The sequence below is a fragment of the Lepisma saccharinum genome, chromosome 15 (genome assembly GCF_977018435.1).
Source record: "Lepisma saccharinum chromosome 15, izLepSacc3.1, whole genome shotgun sequence".
Classification (NCBI taxonomy): domain Eukaryota; kingdom Metazoa; phylum Arthropoda; class Insecta; order Zygentoma; family Lepismatidae; genus Lepisma; species Lepisma saccharinum.
The window spans coordinates 3,284,493-3,306,364 of NC_139243.1; the positions used below are offsets into that span (position 1 = coordinate 3,284,493).

The 21,872-nt window shown below is 38.6% G+C and overlaps 1 long non-coding RNA gene across 1 annotated transcript; it reads right to left on the reverse strand.

Annotated features, from left to right (window-relative positions):
• Positions 1 to 241: 241 nt before the first annotated feature.
• On the reverse strand, positions 242 to 12,697 carry LOC145999370 (uncharacterized). Its single transcript, XR_014443378.1, has 3 exons — positions 12,628 to 12,697; positions 4,643 to 4,736; positions 242 to 350 (listed from the first exon to the last, which is right to left on the reverse strand). It is a non-coding gene; the product is annotated as an uncharacterized LOC145999370 (long non-coding RNA).
• Positions 12,698 to 21,872: the final 9,175 nt, after the last annotated feature.

Here is a 21,872-nt window from a genome sequence, read left to right on the forward strand (position 1 = left end):
GCTAGGTTCGTCAGTTTCAGAATACACTGTGAGAAATATAAATAAGAACCTTGCAGTGAAGGGATCCCAAGTTCAATACCATGTGAAGGCACATTGCACAGTGGTTGGAATCCCACTTTAAATTGCAGGTCTACTCCCGATTAGCCTATCTGCACATTAAGTGGACTTCAAACAACAATTCACACATGAAACAAATATAAAAGGATAAGTATTATCAAAGGAATATATATATTTTTTCACAAAAGAGTCTTTATTTTTTTGTCTAAATACATTTTTTTTGTTCAGTTGAAATTTCTGCAGACCACAAGTTCTCACTCAGACAGCCTCAGTGGAACAACATTCAGTTTTACCTGTAAAGAGAATAATGTCATGTAACATCAATTCTGAATTAGCATTCTGTGGGCAGAAATATCATTTAAAGAAACAAAATTTTGCATAAGGTCATTCCACATCAGACATCAGTTCAACCAGACCACGGTACCCATAATCTCAAATTTTCATGAAACTCGGCACATTTAATAATACTTTCATGGTGGTGAGAAACCATAGTTTTTCTCTCTCTCTAAGTTGTTCAGTAATTCCTCTTTCTTCCATTCCCAAAGCCTTCAAGTGTGAGCTGCACTGTCCTGGAAGAAAAATTCTAGCTCCCTTACAAATTATTCAAACTTCTTTGAAATTTCACATTACCAAAATAATAGAAAGAAAATATGACAACGTATCACATTCACATTTTAGTACATCAATAAATTAGTAAAATATTACCAGATTTTAGGCCAAAAACAATGTTTACTACAATTTCGATTTTTCTTAGGTTTGATATATCATCTAACTAGCCCAGAAATAAAATAGATGGTGATTCATTCCTCCTCTGCTTTTTTTTAATAACTACCGGATTTTATACTTTTCACATTAACTCTTAAGAATCTAGATATCATTGAAGCACATTTTTTGGAGTATAAAATTTTAAATAGAGTTTTCATGGATGCCAGGAACGCAGGGCATGGAAGGAAAAGCCAAACTGGTGCCTTACTACTGGACCACCAGATCCACTTGGCAATTGGACAATATCTTCACTACTTGAGAAGCAGTTGGAAAACTATGAAGTGCTTTTTGTTGAAAATGGCTGGCTAGTGCATGCTAGTACCTTGGTATATCAGTAGCTATAATGTGCTCAAACACTACACAAAGTCTCATCCTAAACCGAGGGATCAAATCTACAAATTGTACTACAAGTTACATTCCTCGTTAATTTTATTCCATGTATTAAAAAGTTATAGTAGTATTCAACTACTTTTTAAGATGTCTCTTTGTCATAGTAAATGTAAATAAACTAATATTAGTAATTATAAAGGTAAGAACAAAACATTCATGTTTGACCACAGGATATTTTCAGGTAGGGCCAAGCACTGATTTTTTTTTTCAAAAGGGAGGGGAAAGAAACACCGTCAATTCAAAGTTATCATATTTCTGCAATATCCTTTTAATAATTCACTCAAATGGCTGTGATTGAAATAAAATTATATGGGTGAAGTATGAAATTTTAAGGTGACACCTTCCTGGCATCCATGAAAACCTTATTTAAAATTGTATACTCCAAAAATTGATTCTGTGATATCTAGATTCTTAGAGATAATTTGAAAACTATAAAACGTGATATACATTTTTTTAAAAAATCAGAGAAGAAATGAAAACACCATCAATTTTATTTCTGTGTAAGTTAAATTATATATATGAAACTTTACTTTAAAAATATTTGAGTTGGTGTTGCAACTTTCCCTTTAAAAAAAACGAAATTCTAGTAAACCTTATTTTTGGGCCAAAACCAGGTAATATTTTACTAATATACTGGAATATGAATGTCACATTTTTCTCTGAAATCTATATTGTTCGGTTAACGTTGTGAAATCTCAAAACACATTATATAATTTGAAGAGCGACAGAATTTTTTTCTTCTAGGACACTGCAGCTCACACTGGAAAGTTTGGGAATGGAATAAAAGAAAAGGAATAACTAAAGGTTGAAGGGGTCATAATTCAAGGTAAATACCAAAAAAATCATGTGGTTTCTCACCACAATGAAAGATGAAATGTGCTGAGTTTCATTAAAATTGAGGATCATAAGTTCTCAAACCCCTTTTGTTGGTAGAAACCCTCCAATGGTGGTTGTATGACCATTTTAGAAAAAAAAAACCTTATTAGTACATGTTTCTAGATATCAGAAACAATGTTCAAAGATATTTATTGTCTTTAGTTCTCCTGGAACATCCTTTTTCCAACATTACAAAGGTGTTTTTTTTCTCATGTAGCAAATTACGGAAACCTTAATATCTCAAAAATCAGTAAAGCTAGAGACCTGAAACAAAATTCATTCTGTAGTTAATGAATCATACTTTCTATGATATTCAAGTATGTTTTGCTCAAAATTGCATCCTAAGAACAAAAATTAAGGTGGTAATTTGGGTAACAAGACAGTGGCCACGGTGGCTCAGTTGGTAACGCGTCTGACTACCATGCTAAAGGTCCCGGGTTCGATCCCCGGCCGGTTCAAATCCGGGAACTTTTCTAACGGTGGAAGCGGCCCCGGTGCCCACCCAGCGTCGAATAACATGGGTACCGGGGGGAAACCCCGGGGGGTAAAGGCAGTCAGGGGCGTGATGCTGATCACATCACCCCCACTCACGACCGGGTCAAGAAACATGGTCATTTATGGAATTTTGACAGTTTCGGTTTTAAATATCTCAGATGGGTCCTTTTGAAAAATTCTGAAATTTGGCATGGAGGAAGCCCTGCATGAACCTAACTCACAGTAAAAATCTCAACTTGTTTGGTAAATATGACATAACATATGCGATCTAATTTGTGACATTGGTGTGTAATGTTAAGCTACATGTATATCTAGAATAATGAATGAAGCATTTCCTTTTTCTTTTTTAAAGTTGGGCTTAAAAAATCAGAAAATATAGTAACATAGGATTTTAATAGTTGACTTACCAGAAATTAAAATTACAAGGTATGACAATTGAAGGTCTGTGAAATCCGTCAACTTCTACATGAGCAAAAAAAGTCATGGGCAATTGTTGGAAAAATGGCTGGCCCAGGAGAACTAAATACAATATTTTTTTGGGATATTGTTTTTAATATCTACAAACATGTACCAACATTTGTACTAAAAATGATTTTTTTCTTTCTAAAATGGTCATGCAACCAATTACTTGGTTGGTTTGACATGGAATGACCCAGAATTGACATGAAACTATCCTTGAGTAAAATAAAAGCAAGCCATATATTTGAACTTCTGCAACCCATATCTGTTCTACAGGGCTACAAAATATTTTTACATTTCAGTCTTAATAAATACATTGTGTGTTTGTTTGTTGCAGCCAACTGATAAGAGGACGTGATAGAAATATGAGCAAAAGCATACTTATGCCTCGCTAGGGCTTCTAACCAAAGGCCACTTTTTATTAACCAAAAAGACCTTTGTTCATCACAGTTTAAGACAGAATATCGCACAAATTTCCATGGAGTGGTTAGCACATTGCACTGCAATGATAGGGGTTCCAGGTTAGAATCCCAGCCTGGTCGTGGCTGAACTGCATCCATGAATAAAGAATTTCTAATAATAATAATAATCTTTACAATTAGCAAAAATGTGGCAGAAAAGTAAAGTAATATAAACCAAATCAATCAATCATCACCGGCGGTCGGTAGATAGGCCTTGGTCCTCACGGGCTGTTGCGCCACGGGTTATTACTATTTGGAAAAGAAGTTTGCATTTCATTTCATTTTACGAAAAGAAAGAAAATAAGGTATGACTGAAGACGACCGGACCCCTCTCCGATTTTCTTCATATTTGGCATACTTACTAATTGAGGCCTGCTAATGATGAATCTGAAGTTAAAATTTGTAGGAAATGTCTAGAAATTGCAAAATAATTGTGAATTATTGACGCTAGCCCCACAAACCATTGACGTGTGGTTAGGTTAGGCAAACATAGTTAAAATTTCATGTCGTGGTAGTATGAGGATCTAGAAATTGCAAAATCATTGTGATCCATTGACGTGTGGTTAGGTTAGTTTCGGTTAGGTTAGGCAAACATAGTTAAAATTTGGTGTCGTGGTAGTATCAGGAATATATATATTTTGCTTGTGAAACAAAAAATTTTGCAAAAACCGACGGTTACCAGCCCGAAAACTAATGCCTTATTTTACCTTAATTTGAAATTTCTAGACGTTTCCGACAACTTTTAACTTTACATTCGTGATTTGGAGGCCTCAATTAGAGAGTATGCCAAATATGAAGAAAATCTGAGAGGGGTCCGGTCATCTTCAATCGTTTCGAAAATAACTACTGTGTTTACACTTGGCAAATATGGGTGGGGGGGGGGAGTTTTGCTAAGATTTCTTGCTATCTTTGACTTTACATGAATATTGTGGCTAGAGGCAGATATAAAAAAGGTGCTGATGCCATCACTGTACATTATGGAGTATATAATGGGAGATTACACTTTGAAACAAGCACAATAATGAATCCAGCACATGTGTAATTTCTACATGTTAATTTGGATCATCAACATAATGTTTTTTATGACTCCTTGAGCTAAAAAAATACAAATTAGCCCATCACAGAACGTTATTACTTACTTGTTTTCTCTGTCTAGCCAAGTTTGTCCTGCACAAGCCACAACATCAGACACCTCTTGCTCTTTAGTATTTGGCTGGTGTTGGCAAACAGTGCCTAGAAGAAAAAAATCATAAATTGTATAAGGAATAATTCATTTGTATGCAAACTGAAATGCAAAATTTTCCATAATTTGAACCCGTTGACTAAGCAAGTAGAAAATATTGCATTTCACATAAACTACTTATAAAATTACAGAACAGTAAAATAAAACATTCTAGAAGTCTGACAATACTTCCAGTGCCTGCATAAGATACCATACTGCTACGCCAACACAAAATATAAAATGAGTGAAACATGCTGCTTATCCATTGCTGATTAACATGTATCTCTCATAACTAATAAAGAAGTACTAAAAAAGGTTCTAGCTGAATCACCTGGCAAAGCTAGTCACTCTATTATAATATACACTGTGTCCAGTCATGGCATGTGTCATTTTCAGAGGATTGCAGTCATTTAAACCAGTACCACATCTACTTTGTTTACAATTGCACTTCAATGTACATGGGCTATTTATTATTGAAGGGTTTAGCCACCAAATGAGAGCTGAACTAGTAAGAATTGAGTTTCAGAAGTAATTTAAAATTTGGCTGTAACTACTTTCACCAAGTGGTGAGAATACTCATGGAACTCTTTCACCAGGTTATGAGAATAGCAGGAAGTACTGAAGACCAGAAATCACATTATAAGGTGTTGGAAGGGTAATGGTTCCGAATGTTTAATGATTTTTTCAGTTTCATAGGAAGATTAAGTATTGCAAAATTGTACCTAGGTAGAATTTATTGTTACAATAAATTTGAACCCTGGTGAAAGTAATTATCACTGTTTGGAATTCCAAAGTGCAACTCATTAGCAAATAAATAAAAACACGAAAAAAGTACCTTACGAAAGCATTTTGTCGACAAGGCATTTTTCATTTGGAACACTTAGAGCTATAAATGGCCCACCCAACCTAACCACAAAAGCATTTAGAGGCATTTTTTGAAAACTAAAGAGCCCTAAACCTTATTTGCCTAACTTTATTAAGAAACCCCTTTGCATCATGCACACATGGCAGTAGTAGTCCGTAATCAAGATGGTAGTAAACAAATGGCTGATTGCAATTGAGAAGTACATGTAATTGAGCCGCGGTGGCTCAGTCCAGTTCGCTGCCAGCACTGGCACGCGGTGCATCGTCTCTACGTGCGGTCCGTGTCGAGCATTTACGTGCAAGCGAGTGAAATTCCGGTTAAGTCTACCTTCTGTGTTCTGAACCATGTCTGTACGGCGAGTGAATACTGTGAAATTGGTCTTCACGAATGTGCGACAAAAACCAACATCGATACAACTGCATCGGTGGATACAGCAGAATTTGTCACTAACAGAAGATCAAGTGCTTAGTATTGAAATCGATCAATATCGAAAGTGTGTGTTTATAAAGTTAATATCGCGAGTGTTAGGCGAGCAGATAATATTACGATCGGGAGGCACATTAGTTTACACTGATGACAATGGGGAGCATGAGGTAAAACTGGAATGGGCGGATCAAAATAGCGTAATTGTGAATGTACATGTAGTTCCTATGGAACTTCCAATGGACGTTCTACAACAGACACTGACAACATATGGTGATGTGAAATATGTTGATGATGAAAAGTACACGGATGAACATATATACCCAACGCGTACCGGTACAAAGCGAATTCGCATGGCGCTTAAAAAACCAATTCCATCGTACATCACTATCAAAGGTGATCGATATTGGGTAACGTACTATGGTCAAAAGATTACGTGCAGGATATGTGAATCTACAGAACATCTCTCAAATTGTTGCGATAAGCGTAGAAAACCAGGAAGAAGGACAGCCTCCACATATGCGGAAGCCACCCACCGATCACCAATCAATATTGATGCAGCAGAACAACCACTGCCATACCAGCCTACAAGTTTTCAAGTACCCAAGACAACCCTGGACATAGAAATGAAAGAATCCCCAAAGAACCCAGATGTAAAAGAACCCGAAGGTGCCGCACAGACGCCACTGGATCCTCCGACGAACAAAGTTTCATCAGAGAGAGCAGCAAAGGAAACTTCCCATTTGTTAACAACAGAAAGTCACACTTCGTCATGGGTTGCAGAAGTTGAACGCGAGGAACTTTCGAGTAACTACCAGGTCTCGCCTGAAGCCTCGATTAGTGATAAGATAGCCCCTCCCCTCCCCGCGAACAGCTGTGTATCGGAAGGTGAAAAGAGCCAGGTAGGTGATGAGCTTTCCCTGCCAGGCGCTTCCTCGCACACAACGACCTTGAAACTAGCAGAAGGAAACGTGAGTGGACAACATGACCAACCTAAAATTGCTCCCCCCCTTCCCTCGTCACAATCGCAAGAAATGGTATCAGGAGATGACTCCCGAACTGAAGAGGAATCCACAGATGATAAGCAAGTTATGGACAAAGGTCAACGAAATAGAAAAAAACGCACAAGTTCACGACTGAAAGCGGTAACAGAAGGTAAGAAAAAGAAATGTACCAGGATGTTTCTAAGCCAGCAGTCTATCACACACAGCAGGAAGACCCAACAAAAGTGAAATGTTAAGTAGATGTGGGTTCAGATCGCCTTCCCCTCCTCCATTAGGTAGTTAGTGTAAGGAGAAATGTTTGTTTATGTTTTGAGATGAGAGTGATTTACGAGTGTAGTGCGCGACATAAATTTGTGTACTTTCCTAGTGTATACAGTGTAATGTTATATATTACATGTTAGAGAGTTACAAGATGAATATCGATATAATAACAGGTAGAAAAAATAGTGTAAATTGTGTCATGCACATGAACGATTATCATCATTCTGAAAACACTTCGGACTAATAATTACTTTAGTGTAATTGAGCACCAAAAATGCACATTTACGTGGTATTCTTATATACAGTTTTTTATAATATCTTATTGTGCATGAATTACAGCACTCGTCTTTGTACCCTTAACATCAATGGGATCCTGACGCCAGTGAAATGCAAATTGCTTGCGGACTTTGTCCGAATCCACTCGATTGACATTTTATACTTGCAGGAAGTTTGTATTGTAGATTTTAACTTTCTGTATGGGTACGAGGCTATTGTAAACTTGGGAACAAGCGGGAGAGGGACGGCAATTATAATCAAAAGTGGTATAGAAATAAAAAATGTAAAGAAATTAGTCGATGGTAGGGGAATTAGTTTTCAAAGTCAACGTTATACTTTTGTTAATATCTACGCCCCCTCCGGACAGCAAAACAGATGGAAGAGAGAACAATTTTACCAGGCTGAGATCGTATACTTACTTCCAAACAATGATTCGTGTATCATCCTAGGTGGTGATTTTAATCAAGTGCTGCGATCATGTGATTGTATAGGAAAGTTTCAAAATAGTTTAGCTTTAACGACCTTAATCAGCGATTTACAGCTGAAGGACATCTGGACCGAAAAACGAAAGGATATAGTGTTTACCTATTTCAATAACAAAGCAGGTTCTAGACTGGACAGATTCTATACACTTGGTCATACTATAAAATATGTGACGACAATAGATGCTTTGCCGGTACCTTTTTCAGATCATATAGCAATCAGAATGAGTATTAATCTACAAGAATCTAAATTAGTTTGGGGTCCGTCCTATTGGAAAATGAACTCTGCCCTACTTCAACAGCCTAATGTTAATGATATGTTTGAAGAAAAATGGAAGTATTGGTGCCGGCAACAAAAACACTATACTGATTACAATACGTGGTGGGTAAAATACGTAAAACCTCGAATTAAATCCTATTTTCAATGGCTAGGGAAAGAGAGTGCACGTGACCGGAACTTAATGTTGAACTTCTATTACAAATGTTTACATGAGTTATGTATGCGACCTGATGTCACCGAACATTATCCACAGATACAAAAATACAAAGCACAAATCCTTACGTTGCAACGGCATCACTTGGAGGGTATAAAGATAAGAACTACTCATGCGTCATCATTGCAAGATGAACGAACTTCTTTATTTCACTATGTTCACACACAAAAACAAAAGCGAGCTCTTTTGATAAACAATATTGTCGATTCCGGCGGAGATACACATAGAACTCAACAAGGTATATCACAGGCGTTTTACACGTATTATAATAATTTGTATACTGGTAAAGAAGTAGATCAATTGGCTGTACAACAATTGCTCACATCGGTAAATAATTTTTTGACGGACGAAGACAGAACTTTGTTAGACAGTGACGTCACTGTCGATGAGGTGTATGAAGCACTGCGTACTTGTAACGTTAAGCGCACTCCTGGCAACGATGGCATAGGCTACCAATTTTATATACGTTTTTTTGATGTTATGAAACATGAATTGGTCAAGATAATACAAGATGCATTTCGAAACGAATGCGTGCTTCAAAATGAAGGTATAATTGTACTGATTGCCAAAAAAACGCGTCCGAGTGCAGTGACTGACTTTAGGCCCATTACTTTGTTAAACTGTGATTATAAGATTATGGCCAAAGTTTTGGCTAATAGACTGAAACCTATATTATCTTCCTTACTCAGTTCACGGCAAACATGTGTCAGTAAAACTCAAAATATATTTTCTACGGTGGCGGGTATACGTGATATAATGTATTATTATGAAATGCAACAAACCGCAGCTTGTATACTATCCTTTGATTTCACAAAAGCTTTTGATCTTGTAATTCACCAATATTTGTTTAAAGTACTTCGAGCTTATCGCTTCAGTGAAGCCTTTATATCTGTTTTGCAAAGTTTCTATAGAAAGGCAACCTCCCGTCTTCTTATCAATGGATTCGTGACTCCTGCAATACACGTGACGAGATCCATTCGCCAGGGATGCCCCTTGAGTATGCTTCTCTTCGCTTTGACCTTGGACCCGCTACTTCGATATATTCAGTGCCGAGCCCCACCCGCAGCGAGTGCTTTCCTTGAAACGCAAGTGTTTACATTCGCAGACGATTTATCAGCTTGTGTAACAACAACGACCCAGCTCCAAAATATACTGAATGCAATGTGTTTGTATTGTTCTGCCAGTGGAGCGGAAGTTAACATGACAAAATCAAAGGCTTTACCTGTTGGCAACTGGAAGCAAGACAATCCGGACATAGGGATAAAATATGTAAACGAACTCAAAATATTGGGCATTACTTTTCATACTAATGAATCCAGAATGCTGGATCTAAACTGGACGAAAATTGTAAGCGAAATCAGGTTACAGTGTTATCAAATGAGAGGAAGACAACTCAATTTAATTCAGCGTGTTTGGTTCCTACACACTTTTATTTTTAGTAAATTAAATTATGTCGCTCAAGTGTTGCCAATCACACAGCAATATCTCCGACAAATAAAGTCTGCTGTGGGATGGTTCATGTGGTACGGACATTTTTTTCGGGTACCATTCCCGATCATGTGCCAAACACAAATGACAGGTGGTCTAGAATTATGGAATATTGAAAATAAATGTAAGTCCCTATTTTTAGCTAGAAATTATAAATTGTACTTAATTGAACGGTCGATTACATCAATGTGGTTGCGTATATTTACCGATACGTTTCCACCGCAAAATCCACCCAACTTGTCTCGACTAACAAAGAGCCCTATGTATGTACAAAATTTTGTACAAGAATGGAGTTATGTGGAGTTTCCCATGGACATGAAGGAAAATACTCTGTCAAAATATTTGTATGAACATTTTCAACGACAACTTATTTTGCAGCAGAGTCGAATAGAGAAAAAATTTCCTAATGTTATTTGGTCAAATGTATGGCAAAATCTCCACAAGCCTTTCCTTGACACGGACATACGAAGTTTGTGGTATACCCTGGTGCATGATCTAGTTCCAACAAATGTTCGACTAAATGAAATAAAAAGACTACCAACAAATGAGTGTAGACAATGCGGAGAGATGGATACAAATGAACATCGCCTCACTACATGTAAAGGAATTTCAGAAATTTGGGCCTTTCTCCTTATGTGCCTTGCCAAAATATGTCGTATATCGCCACAATGCTTTCAAGCAAAAATTTGTATACTACCAGACTTCAAATATTTCCCTGTGAAGAAACAAAATGCCATTGTGTGGCTAATAGCACATACAGTATATTATATATATAGCAAAAAGTTTGAACCAAATATCACCCTATATACAATGTATCTTAAAAGATCTAGATGGAAACAATCAAATAAACAAAATGTCCGATTGTCACAATATTTTGGTAAATATCTGGATGTAATGTAATTGTATGTATACATGTAGAAAAAAAAATCCATAGATGTAAACAGAATAGTGAAATAAAACTTATAAAAAAAAAAAAAAAAGTCGGTAACGCGTCTGACTACCATGCTAAAGGTCCCGGGTTCGATCCCCGGCCGGTTCAAATCCGGGAACTTTTCTAACGGTGGAAGCGGCCCCGGCGCCCACCCAGCGTCGAATAACATGGGTACCTGGGGGAAACCCTGGGGGGTAAAGGCGGTCAGGGGCGTGATGCTGATCACATCACCCCCACTCACGACCGGATCAAGAAAGTGTGGGGCGTTACCCCCACACCCCCTATACGCCTTCATGGCGTGGTGCTATGCACAGGGGAACACTTTACCTTTTTACCTTTATGTAATTGAAACATTAATCTCAAAGCAAAAACACAGAAAGTGATTGCTATAACTCTGAAGTACATGTGTAAACAGACATTGAACCATGAAAAAAATGCCTGTGTACCATAATGAAATTGTAATTAAACAATTGGAACTAGGACCAAACCATTTATGAATGTAATATTATCTTCATCACGTGATACACTAGTCCATACATGATACATTTTTCCAACTGCATGGTGTGGAGGTAAAAAAGTAATGATCGCCTGCATGTAAACACACACCAATGTAATCTTTATACCCACCAATAACTAAAGAATGTGTGTGACAGTGTAACAGGCCAGGTCAGGTCAGAGATTATTCGCATGCACAAATTAAAACCTGGTGAAACATCTCTAAGCTAGCTTCACTAGTCACTCTGTCAAAATTTTACTTTGGTGGATGCTGTATATTCCATATTTAGATCAAATTCTGATTACATAAGTTTGCAATAATGTGACAATTATATTTTGAAGCAATGTAATCACAGAGTTGGGAAAAGTATTTCTTGTGTGCATTGCTGATTTAAGGTAAATTATCGGAATCACAAACACAAAAATTAGTTAGCAAATAAATTTAAAAAAAATATTGTTTCTGTTACTTGTTCTTTCACCCACTTCAAGCTGTGGTAATTGTAATGCAGCAACATTTCATTGCGTACTGTAAAATTAGACTCTGAATTATAGGAGCACCATGTAAATCATGCTGTGATCTTCAGTAGTAGCCTGTTCGCTAAGACTCGAGCTACAATCCACACAGCTAAAAAAAAATTGCACGTGACAATGCTGCAGCCTTCGATTTACGTATCGAAATCGCAGAATGAATTTGTAGAAACGTATTTCTTATTAGATAAAAACTACTAACGTAACAACTTATGTAGTTCAAAGTATTCTACGCTTCTTCACTATGCACAGGGAGGTGAGAAACTTTTTTTAAGAGGGCAAGTTTTGTACAAAATTAGGAAGGTGGTAATTATAATGTAACCGAAAAATGATACATTTTCAGCAACAAGTACTTTGTCTCTTCCATTCAATCTATTTTCGGTATACTATAAATGTGCACTGCTTATAGGTAAGCACTTTATTCCCTGTTATTTTAGTTTTATAAGGTGCGAGAAGTTCCATGCTTCTTCACATCATGTATTTTCAATTAAACAAACAAGACGAAATACTTATTTAAACACTGGTTTGATAACGCCTGCCTTGTTTCCACTCACGTTCTCACACACGTTACACAACACAGATTAAATATATAGCGTGCATAAGTATAACACAATTAAACACACTTTGGTATTAATAATATTCAACTTACTCGTACCACTCAATAAACAACATTATTCTTCATAAGATGTGCACGACTCCCGGCCAGCATTGAACGTAAACACAACATGGCCGCCTCAGAAAATTTCCCGGATGGCCGATGATGACTGAATCCAACGTTGCAATGTCTCCGAGACGTTCCAGAAACTAGACAATGAAACGATAACATTGCAATGTTTCAGAAACAAAACTGGGACTTCATGTGATGCTTTCTGTAACGTCAACGCGAAACCAGAATGTTAGAAACGTATATGAAAGATTGCAATATTTCTGAAATATGTCTGAAACTTGGTGTTCTGTATGGGTATCAAATGATTGAGGTTCATATATATAATATATATATAATCTATATATACGTATAGCTGGTAAATTGACATTGATTCACCCCTATTGCCGCGATTCACCGAAAGTGCGGGAAAAATATACCCTAAAAATATGCAACAAAATGCAATCACAGTTTTAATATGGAACCTTCCCCCAACCGTGTCCAGAAACTCACATTTAACCGCTGTTGTTTACACTATCGTACGTAGGATTATTTTCTGAGGTGGCTGGAATTGTAAATGTGGACATTATATAGCTGGAAAGGCCGGAATACACAATCAAATATATCAAAATTACCATTTTTACCTTCGTTTTAAAAGTTCTTCAAAGACAGGAATGGTAATTGGAGGATTTGCATTCAACACCTTGTTCTCTTCGAGTTCTTTATTGCTTTCATTATAATATTTTGATTTTCTTAAAAATTCGGAAAGGGCTGGAGCCCCATCGGCCGTAGGTCGGGAGCGCACAAACAAAAGGCACACAAAATCCATGGCGATGTTCCCACGTTGTGTCAACTGTTTTTGCCTTTCAAGGGGTCCCTTGAAGGAACGCGGACCGCACAGAAATTACGCTATTTGTTCCCGGCCAATCACACTTGCAGTTTGAGCAACCAACCTAACCTAACCTAACTGAAGGAAGAGGATCCAGAGGCACATGAATATCTTTAATTCATCTGAGAAAGTTATTTTGATCCTCTGAATGAGAGTTTGCAATAAATGTATTACAAAAACTCTACAAAAATGATGAATCATAACCTAATTTTCAATAAATCTTACAAAACTAAAATATAAAACTTATTCGAAGGTAAAACTCTAGTATAATCTGTACCGATTTAAATATCGGATTTTTGCCGATGCCGATATGTCAATTTCGGCAGATTTTCATACATCTGTAATCGGCTTCGGCACATCCCTAGGAAATATGTATCGCGCAAGAAGTCCACCATTTGGAGGATATTTTCAAAAACCAAGTTAAAGAACTGCATTTGCCCCTTCATGTTACGTAATTGAATTTGAAATAGCATTGCTCGTGTTTCTAATGTTAGCCTTTAAAAAAGTTGGAGTTTTTTCTGCCGCACCCCGTATGAAATAATATATAAAATGCTTTGTTTTGCACTGTATACATCTATTTCATCTTATAATTCATTGACATCGACGGGGTCCAGCTTGAAATAACATAATATAACCTACAGCAAAGATATCGAATAAATGTAACAATAGATTCATATGTTAGGGTGGGTACACAAAAATATATTTTGAACATTGTTTTTGAAATGGCAACCAATTTATACAGCAGCTGTTAAACAATGCGTCTAAATCAAACCTTTTATTATGTTTTATATATATTTTTAAAATTTTTTAAGGATTTTTGTTCACACGGAGGTATTTGCTTGCTTTGATACGGAAAAAATTCAATGACTAACGTGTTTGACATGGTTTCCCTCCATTCAAGTCTATGATGTTTTTAAAAGCTCTAAACAAAGTAAAAATGTCTAGCGCCGCTGCCAAGTCAAAAGTGCTCTTTCGCGTCCGTTCGGTGCTTTGTGGCATTCACGCCTTGCAAAGTAACGTTTGAGTATTCAAATTCACCACTGAGAATGTTTTTGTTGAGAGATCACTTTCAGCATGCAAGATGATCCTCACATACGAAAGACGGAGTTTGACTTTGGATGACATAAAAAAAGATTCTTATGTATTCAGGTTGGCTACCCTAGGACCATTTTAAAATTCAACTATAATTTTCGGTTTTCAAGGCGAACTTTCCAAAAATTGGCGGCTACAAGCAGATGTTTTCTCTATTTCAACCTTCTATATTACCGCCTCTCACCACAAACAATATAAAGGGTCTGTGTGGTTCCAATATATCCAAAAATTGAAATTTTGTTTTTTAACGATTGTACCTAATCAGTATTTTCAAGGAATTTTGAAACATTTTACGATTTTTGGAACCTACTTCAGGCCATTTTTTAGCCTAATTTAAAATTTTTAGAACCTATTTTAGAAACCTAAAAGCACACTTTTTAGAACCTAAAAATCCAAGGTCTAGTGATGAGATCATATGGATGAAGATACGACACAACACGAGCTCTGCAAGTACAAGCGTTAGAGCCTAGTTAGTCTGCAAAATGCATCATATGTGTTGAGCAAATGTGTTAATTAGTCTTCCTAAGATACTGATATCATCGTTAACCAGGACAATGCCATATCGAAGTATCTGAAGTAATAATCTAATGAGCTCCTTCTTCACCCTTCAAGATTTTGGATTGTCTCGATTGTTTTTGGCACATTGGGTTTGAAATCACCTCCACTATATTATCCACCTCAATTCCCAAAGGAAATTACGTTTTTATTGTTACAAGGAACTCAAAAATCAACGTCTCTTCCACGTAGAATACTGAATAAATCCTCTTTTAGGCAAACTTATACTGGCGCCTGGAGCTACAGCTCTCTGTGGGACTTCTGTCCTGTCCTCAACTATTCTCCATTCATACACAACATTGCGGTTAGCTGCAAGCCGAGGAAAAGGGGACGAAAAATAACAAAATGTAAACAAACAAACAGACGTAGTTAGCGTTTACATAATCTTTAGAGCTCTTAAGCACCTTGGGGAAAAATTCATCCTATCCTATACTACTGCAGAATTTGCTCCCTTCTCACATCCGATAAAACATTCTCTCACGTTTTCATGGACAGGAACGCCAAAATATTGTACTTTAATTATATCAGGTGTGAGCTTGTATTAGTCTACTATTTCGTACAATACATTCTACAACCATTGCTCGAGGTGAGGTGAGATACGGCCGGATGGTATCAAGCTAGCAATGCCCCAGCTGTCTCGATGTTAAACCATAGGAGCATTCCCTAGCTAGCTCCAAGGCTCGACCAAACAAAACCCCAGCTAAAGTCCGCCCGCCAAAAGAATAGACTTGAGGAAACCCAGACTTTCCGCCTCCACCTGGGCGACAAGGGGGCAAAAGCGGTATTGTTACCAGTTGCTATACGCCTGATTTTTGTCCAGTTGTCAACAAGCTTCCTTCGCTCGCATTTCAGGGAGACCCATTTGCTTCCTGGGCTGCGGCAACCATTAGACTTTGCCGTGCCTGGCTTTGTTGAGAGTGCCACCTGTTTCGAAAACTCGGCAACTGGACAAAGCCGATTGTTTCAGCACAGTGATGTGCGTCTACGCGTAAACAACGATAGTCTACATTTTACACGTAGACTATTTTATACACGTAGATTACGTAGTCTATGTAAACAACATGGCGAAAGGTGATAACTTAGCAAAGGGCGCCGTGGAATTAAAAGAAAATTATACTACGTATCAGTTGATGATATGTGAGGAGAACTTTGCATACTCTTTCTTCCAAATTCGAACAATTTCTCACCTAGGAAGAAACCTAATATAGGAAATATTGTAGTGTTTTATGGGAACAAGACCACTCTTGCCTCCCGACTGCCATCTGTTGTTGTTTTTGCATACTATTTATCTTCTTCCATAGTTGATAAGAAGATAAGAGAAATTTTGTTGTAAATAAGATTCTTTTCATTTCGTTATGAACCAATATAGTTGAAAATGTCACTTTCCTTTCATGAAACCCTTGAAAATGCACTTTAGTTTGTCTACGTAGTCTATGTAAACTACAACCCAATGTAATCTACGCGTAGATTACGTGTAGACAACGCATGTAGACGTAAACTTATAGTCTACGGCACATCACTGGTTCAGCGACTCATCTGACCCTCTTTGGCTTTCGACAGAAAAGATAAAAATAGAATTTCCAAGTCCATTCTTTGGCCGGAACAACTGTAGCAATTTCCTCTTCAAGCGCTGTCACTTCATGTTCTCACCTCCACCTCTCCCAACACACATTCCGGCATCTCAGTGGGCCATAACCCTCAAGATAACCTGCAGACTTCTAGCCGGAAATTCCGTGCTTCGGTTTCGCACGTTCCCCTGTAGTAAGCGTTACACCATTTGATTCCAATAGAAGCAGAGGACAGAAGTTCTGTTGCCGGATTATTCCGTGTTTCCCCGCGTCTCAGTGTGCGGGGTCCTTAAGTTCCATCTGGACAAAAGTTACTATGCCACCGAGTCAGAACAAAAATAGAACAGCAGGAATGTGTCAACTCGAAGACAAAGCACGTGTTGAACAAAGAGAACTGCATCAGCATTTTCAAGATATGCTAATTACAAAAATATAGAAACGGCAGTATATTAGTTATGTGACTCGTTTCATCAAATATCTGAAAGAGACCTTATCATTTCGACCAACGGAACTTCCGAATAATGGTCGCTACGAAATAAATAACGCCATTGGTCTGCTTGTCTGTTCATATCATAGTAACTGACAATTGAAAATAATATACATAACGTAGCATAGATCCCTTAAGAATTTCTACAATTTAAAAAATAATCGGGTCTCCTTGGATTAAAACTTTTCTCTCTAAAACCATGTAAATCATGAGCTATATTGAACACAACTCTAACTGGCGGCTGGGAAACAGCGAATCAGCGATCAGTTGAATTTTCTTCGACTGAAATCGGGCATTCTCGAGTCACAAGGTACCGAACGTTGTTCTCGGGACGAATAAGCGTTGGATCCACCACATGTTGCCAAACGTACTCTAATGCGAGAACAAATCTGATCGAGGAAAAGTATTGCAAAGCACCAGAAATGAGCAGGGTGTTATTGGTACAAGTAGACACTTGGTGCTACAGGGTGGCGCACGAATAGTTGACACATTTGAAATTTAGATTGCAAATTTATTTTTAAACATTACATGTGCATATTATGACATACAGAATAGTCTGTCCGTGGAAAGTTTTCTCACTGTAGCACATGTTCAGTATGGCCCCCGTTTTGCCGAACAACCTGTTTAAGGCGAACGCGCATATTTCTTACCACTCTACGACACATGCCTTCGTGAATATCAACACACAACTGAACTATCCGACCTCGCATTTCCATAATGTTTGCTGGCTTTAACCACCACAGAAAAGAGTCACAGGGATTTAAATCTGGGCTTGAAGGCAGCCAGAAGAAACCTCCATTATGTCCATCAGGATATCGATTGGAAATCACTCTATCACTAAAACCTGTGTTCAAAAAGTCCAACACAACATTAGCGGTGTGAGGGGTAGGTGGGGTGAGGTGAGGTGTGAGGGCTACGTGTCATGGCAACTCGAACAGTCGCAATGTTTTCAGGGGTCCGAACTGGAGCAACGCGAGGTCGTCTTTCTTCTTTCACGGTGGCTTCTTCCTCGAACGAACGGTACAAACGAAAAATAGTATTTTGAAATGAGCTAGAAAATTTCCGTTGCGTACTTGTAACGCTCTTTGTTTCTGCATAGAACGGGACTGTTTTGGCGCGCTGCTCTGACTGGCGGGAAATGGGTGCGTTTACTAGATCATGCCCAGCCACCCCAGCGATAGGCCGCCTACCGGTATTTCCAAGGACTACCGAGTGCGCTTGTGTATTGTTCTACTCCGACCAGTTATTTTTTTGAAATTTAGATTTCAAATGTGTCAACTGTTCGTGCGCCACCCTGTATATAAGGGAGTTTCACACGCAAACACGCAAACAGACAACTGGCAAAAACAAAACTACGCTTGGCAACGTTGCTTCGGGAGAGCGATGCGATCCTTTCAGCTTTTACTTCGCAACTGAGTTTGTTGACACCCATCGAGCCACATCTCCAAAGACGATTGGGTGACAGAAAGGGCCAGAAATAGCTGTCAAGGTAAGCCGCCAGCTGGAGTTGCGTTCAGTATAGTGCCACGAGCCGGCATTAAATGCTAAATCAGCAAACACCAGCCAACTCCCCGGTGACGAGAGGTCGCCGGGAGAGTGGGAAGCTAGCAGCCTTAGTGTGTACAACGTAGAATGCTCCCGCGCGGAGGTTTGGGCCGTGCCCATCGCAGAGGCCCTCCGCGGGAACATCAACAGGTGCAGTGATGACAACTGGTCCTTCTATATCAGTGTTTAATTACCTTTTGATCCGGCTCTGGCGTGAACTTCCCCCTCCTTACGTGAACCCTAAATAAATATTGGTAAGTCGCAAGAACGTTAATTATTCCGCCTTCTCACAAATAAATACAACCTCTCGCAGCCAAGCAGTTTAAGCCGGCGAAGGGCCTTAAACGTAACACTAGAGAGGTGGTATCTTGGAGTCCGCTACTTCATGCAATCAGAAACTCTTTTGAGAAATTTTGTACTATTTAAAAATACAAAATAATAATAATAATAATTTTTGTACCACGTTCGAACCGCATTGTTGATTTCGGCTATATTATCCGCATCATAATATTGTGCTATTTTTTGTACTATTTGGCACCACTATTTAAAATGTTTGTACAATCCAAAAGTGAACAGAAAGAGGGGAGAATGTTTTACATTGTAACCTTATGTATTTTTGCCATCAGAATCTCTTTGCACACTATTTTTATACTACCCATTTTTTAAAAAATGTATGGAATTCAATTTACCGGAGAAGAATATAAATCAATTTTAGATTAAGTCACTTTCCGAGTTTTGTACCGCTACGTAAAACCACGAAAAAACGTTTTTTTAAAAATATATACACCTCACTAGGTAGAAGGAAGTGAGGCGAAAATATGGACAAAAATTATCAAATGATTGAGGTTCATATATATAATATATAGATAATATATATATATACGTATAGCAGGTAAACGGACATTGATTCATTCCTATTGCCGCGATTCACCGAAAGTAGGGAAAAAATATACCCTAAAAATATGCAACAAAATGCAATCACAGTTTTAATATGGAAACTTCCCCCAACTGCGTCCAGAAACTCACTTTTAACCGCTGTTGTATACACTAGCGTACGGAGGATTATTTTCTGAGGAGGCTGGGATCGTAAAGGTGGACATTATATAGCTGGAGAGGCAGGGATACACAATCAAATATATCAAAATTACAATTTTTACCTTCGTTTTAAAAGTTCTTCAAAGACAGGAATGGTGATCGTAGGATTTGCATTCACCACCTTGTTCTCTTCGAGTTCTTTATTGCTTTCATTATAATATTTTGATTTTCTTAAAATTTCGGAAAGGGCTGGAGCGTACAAACAAAAGGCTGCGTGCGCTTGTGGTTAAAAATGTATACCACGAGCGCGCAAAATCCATTGCGATGTTGCCACGTTGTGTCAACTGTTCTTGCCTTTCAAGAACGCGGACCGCACAGAAATTACGCTATTTGTTCCCGGCCAATCACAGTTGCAGTTTGAGCAACTAACCCAACCTAACCGAAGGAAGGTATTCATCTAGAAGCACATGGATATCTTCAATTCATCGGAGAAAGATATTCATTGTACGCTGCAACGCAGCATTTGATGTTGTGCGCTAGTAAACTGCACTCGCCCCATCAGCTCGCGTCTACGCACGCCACTGGTTGTATACTTGATAGAATGTTTCAGATACTTGTTCTGATGAATTTGGCATTTGTTCAAGTACGGAGTGGTCGCACGGTTGATTTACTTGGTTTCTTTTACTTCGCTTTTCTGCCACTTTTGGCTAATCGCGAAGATGAGGATGAGTGATGATTTGATGAAACTGATGAAGAGACACCCACAAAGAACGCCCAGGTCGGGATGCTAACCACTCCGCCACGGAGATCGGCGTAAAGTCACGCAGGCCGACGATGGTATGAAGACAGTCTCTCGCTGAATCTAATTTTAGACGTTAATCAATGTTCTGTTTCAGTTGCAAGTGTGTGTCACGGCTAAAGTCTTTCACAACTAATGTCTGCTGCCACAAGAACAAACATTCCTAACACACTGACAAACCCAAACATGCCATTTTGTTTATGGATAAAAGGCGCCGGTGCAGGAAATATTCGTCAGAAGAAGCAGAGATGAACTCCCTCAGAAGACCCTCTGTCGTCGCACCCTCCCTGGCTCTGCTTCTCGCCCTTGTCTCGTCTGTCGCCGGGGTCCCAGGCTACTACCCGCCTCCCCCTCCTCCTCCCCCTCCGGAGGTATGCTTCTGCATAGATGATCTCACGCTTTGCACGTCAATCAAGCAATATGACGAGTTCAACAGTTGGATCCCCGCAGACTGTGGAAGCGTGTGTTGCCCCAAGAATCCCGCAGAGAGGGTGTACTCCCTCTGTATCAACCCTGAAGCGGAGAACGGTGGCGCCAGCTTCTTCATCCCCGGATCGAACACCACCATAGTCGACAAGCTCAACATTCGCTTCCAACTTTGTCAGCAGAACGCAGAAATCCACATCTACGTCAGGTTTGCCTGCGCGCCCGAAGTCCCAGTGGAAATCTACAGCAACGCTGGCATCGTTGAACCCATGACCGATGTTCAGTTTACCTTCGATGCAGGATGCAACATCATCGAATCGGTAAGTCTTTTCTTGATCTTAACATACACTATCCCAGGACTATCTGGAGCAAGGCTGCGCAAAAGGATAGGTGTGAAGAGCGAAGCAGTTCACGCTGATACAAACAGGGGCGCGTCAAATATCTAAGCGCTCAGCAAGCAACGTGATCTTGTTCAACACAAGTTTAAGCCATAGAATATATAGTTTTTGTGTTTCGATTGTGTGTGATTAACGGTGCGATATAGTGTAATTTACAGAGGAAGTACAGTGCGATCCATGAGTATCGCCGTGCAAATTGTCCATGACTTTTTTCATTAATTTTTCTCTTACATCTTATGTGTTTTTAAGCGATGGATTCCTATGTATTCTGGTGCAGAAGTTGTCAACAGCTTGTTTTGAGTTTTCTTTTAATTCTTGAAACTCTTACTGGGACAAATAAAGTGCACGACCATGCTGATGGACAATTTGCACGGTAATACTCATGGATCCCACTGTACAAATAACAGAAGGCATCCACTGTTTGTGATGGTTTTAAAATGAAAATGTTGTTTGGTTTGGAAAG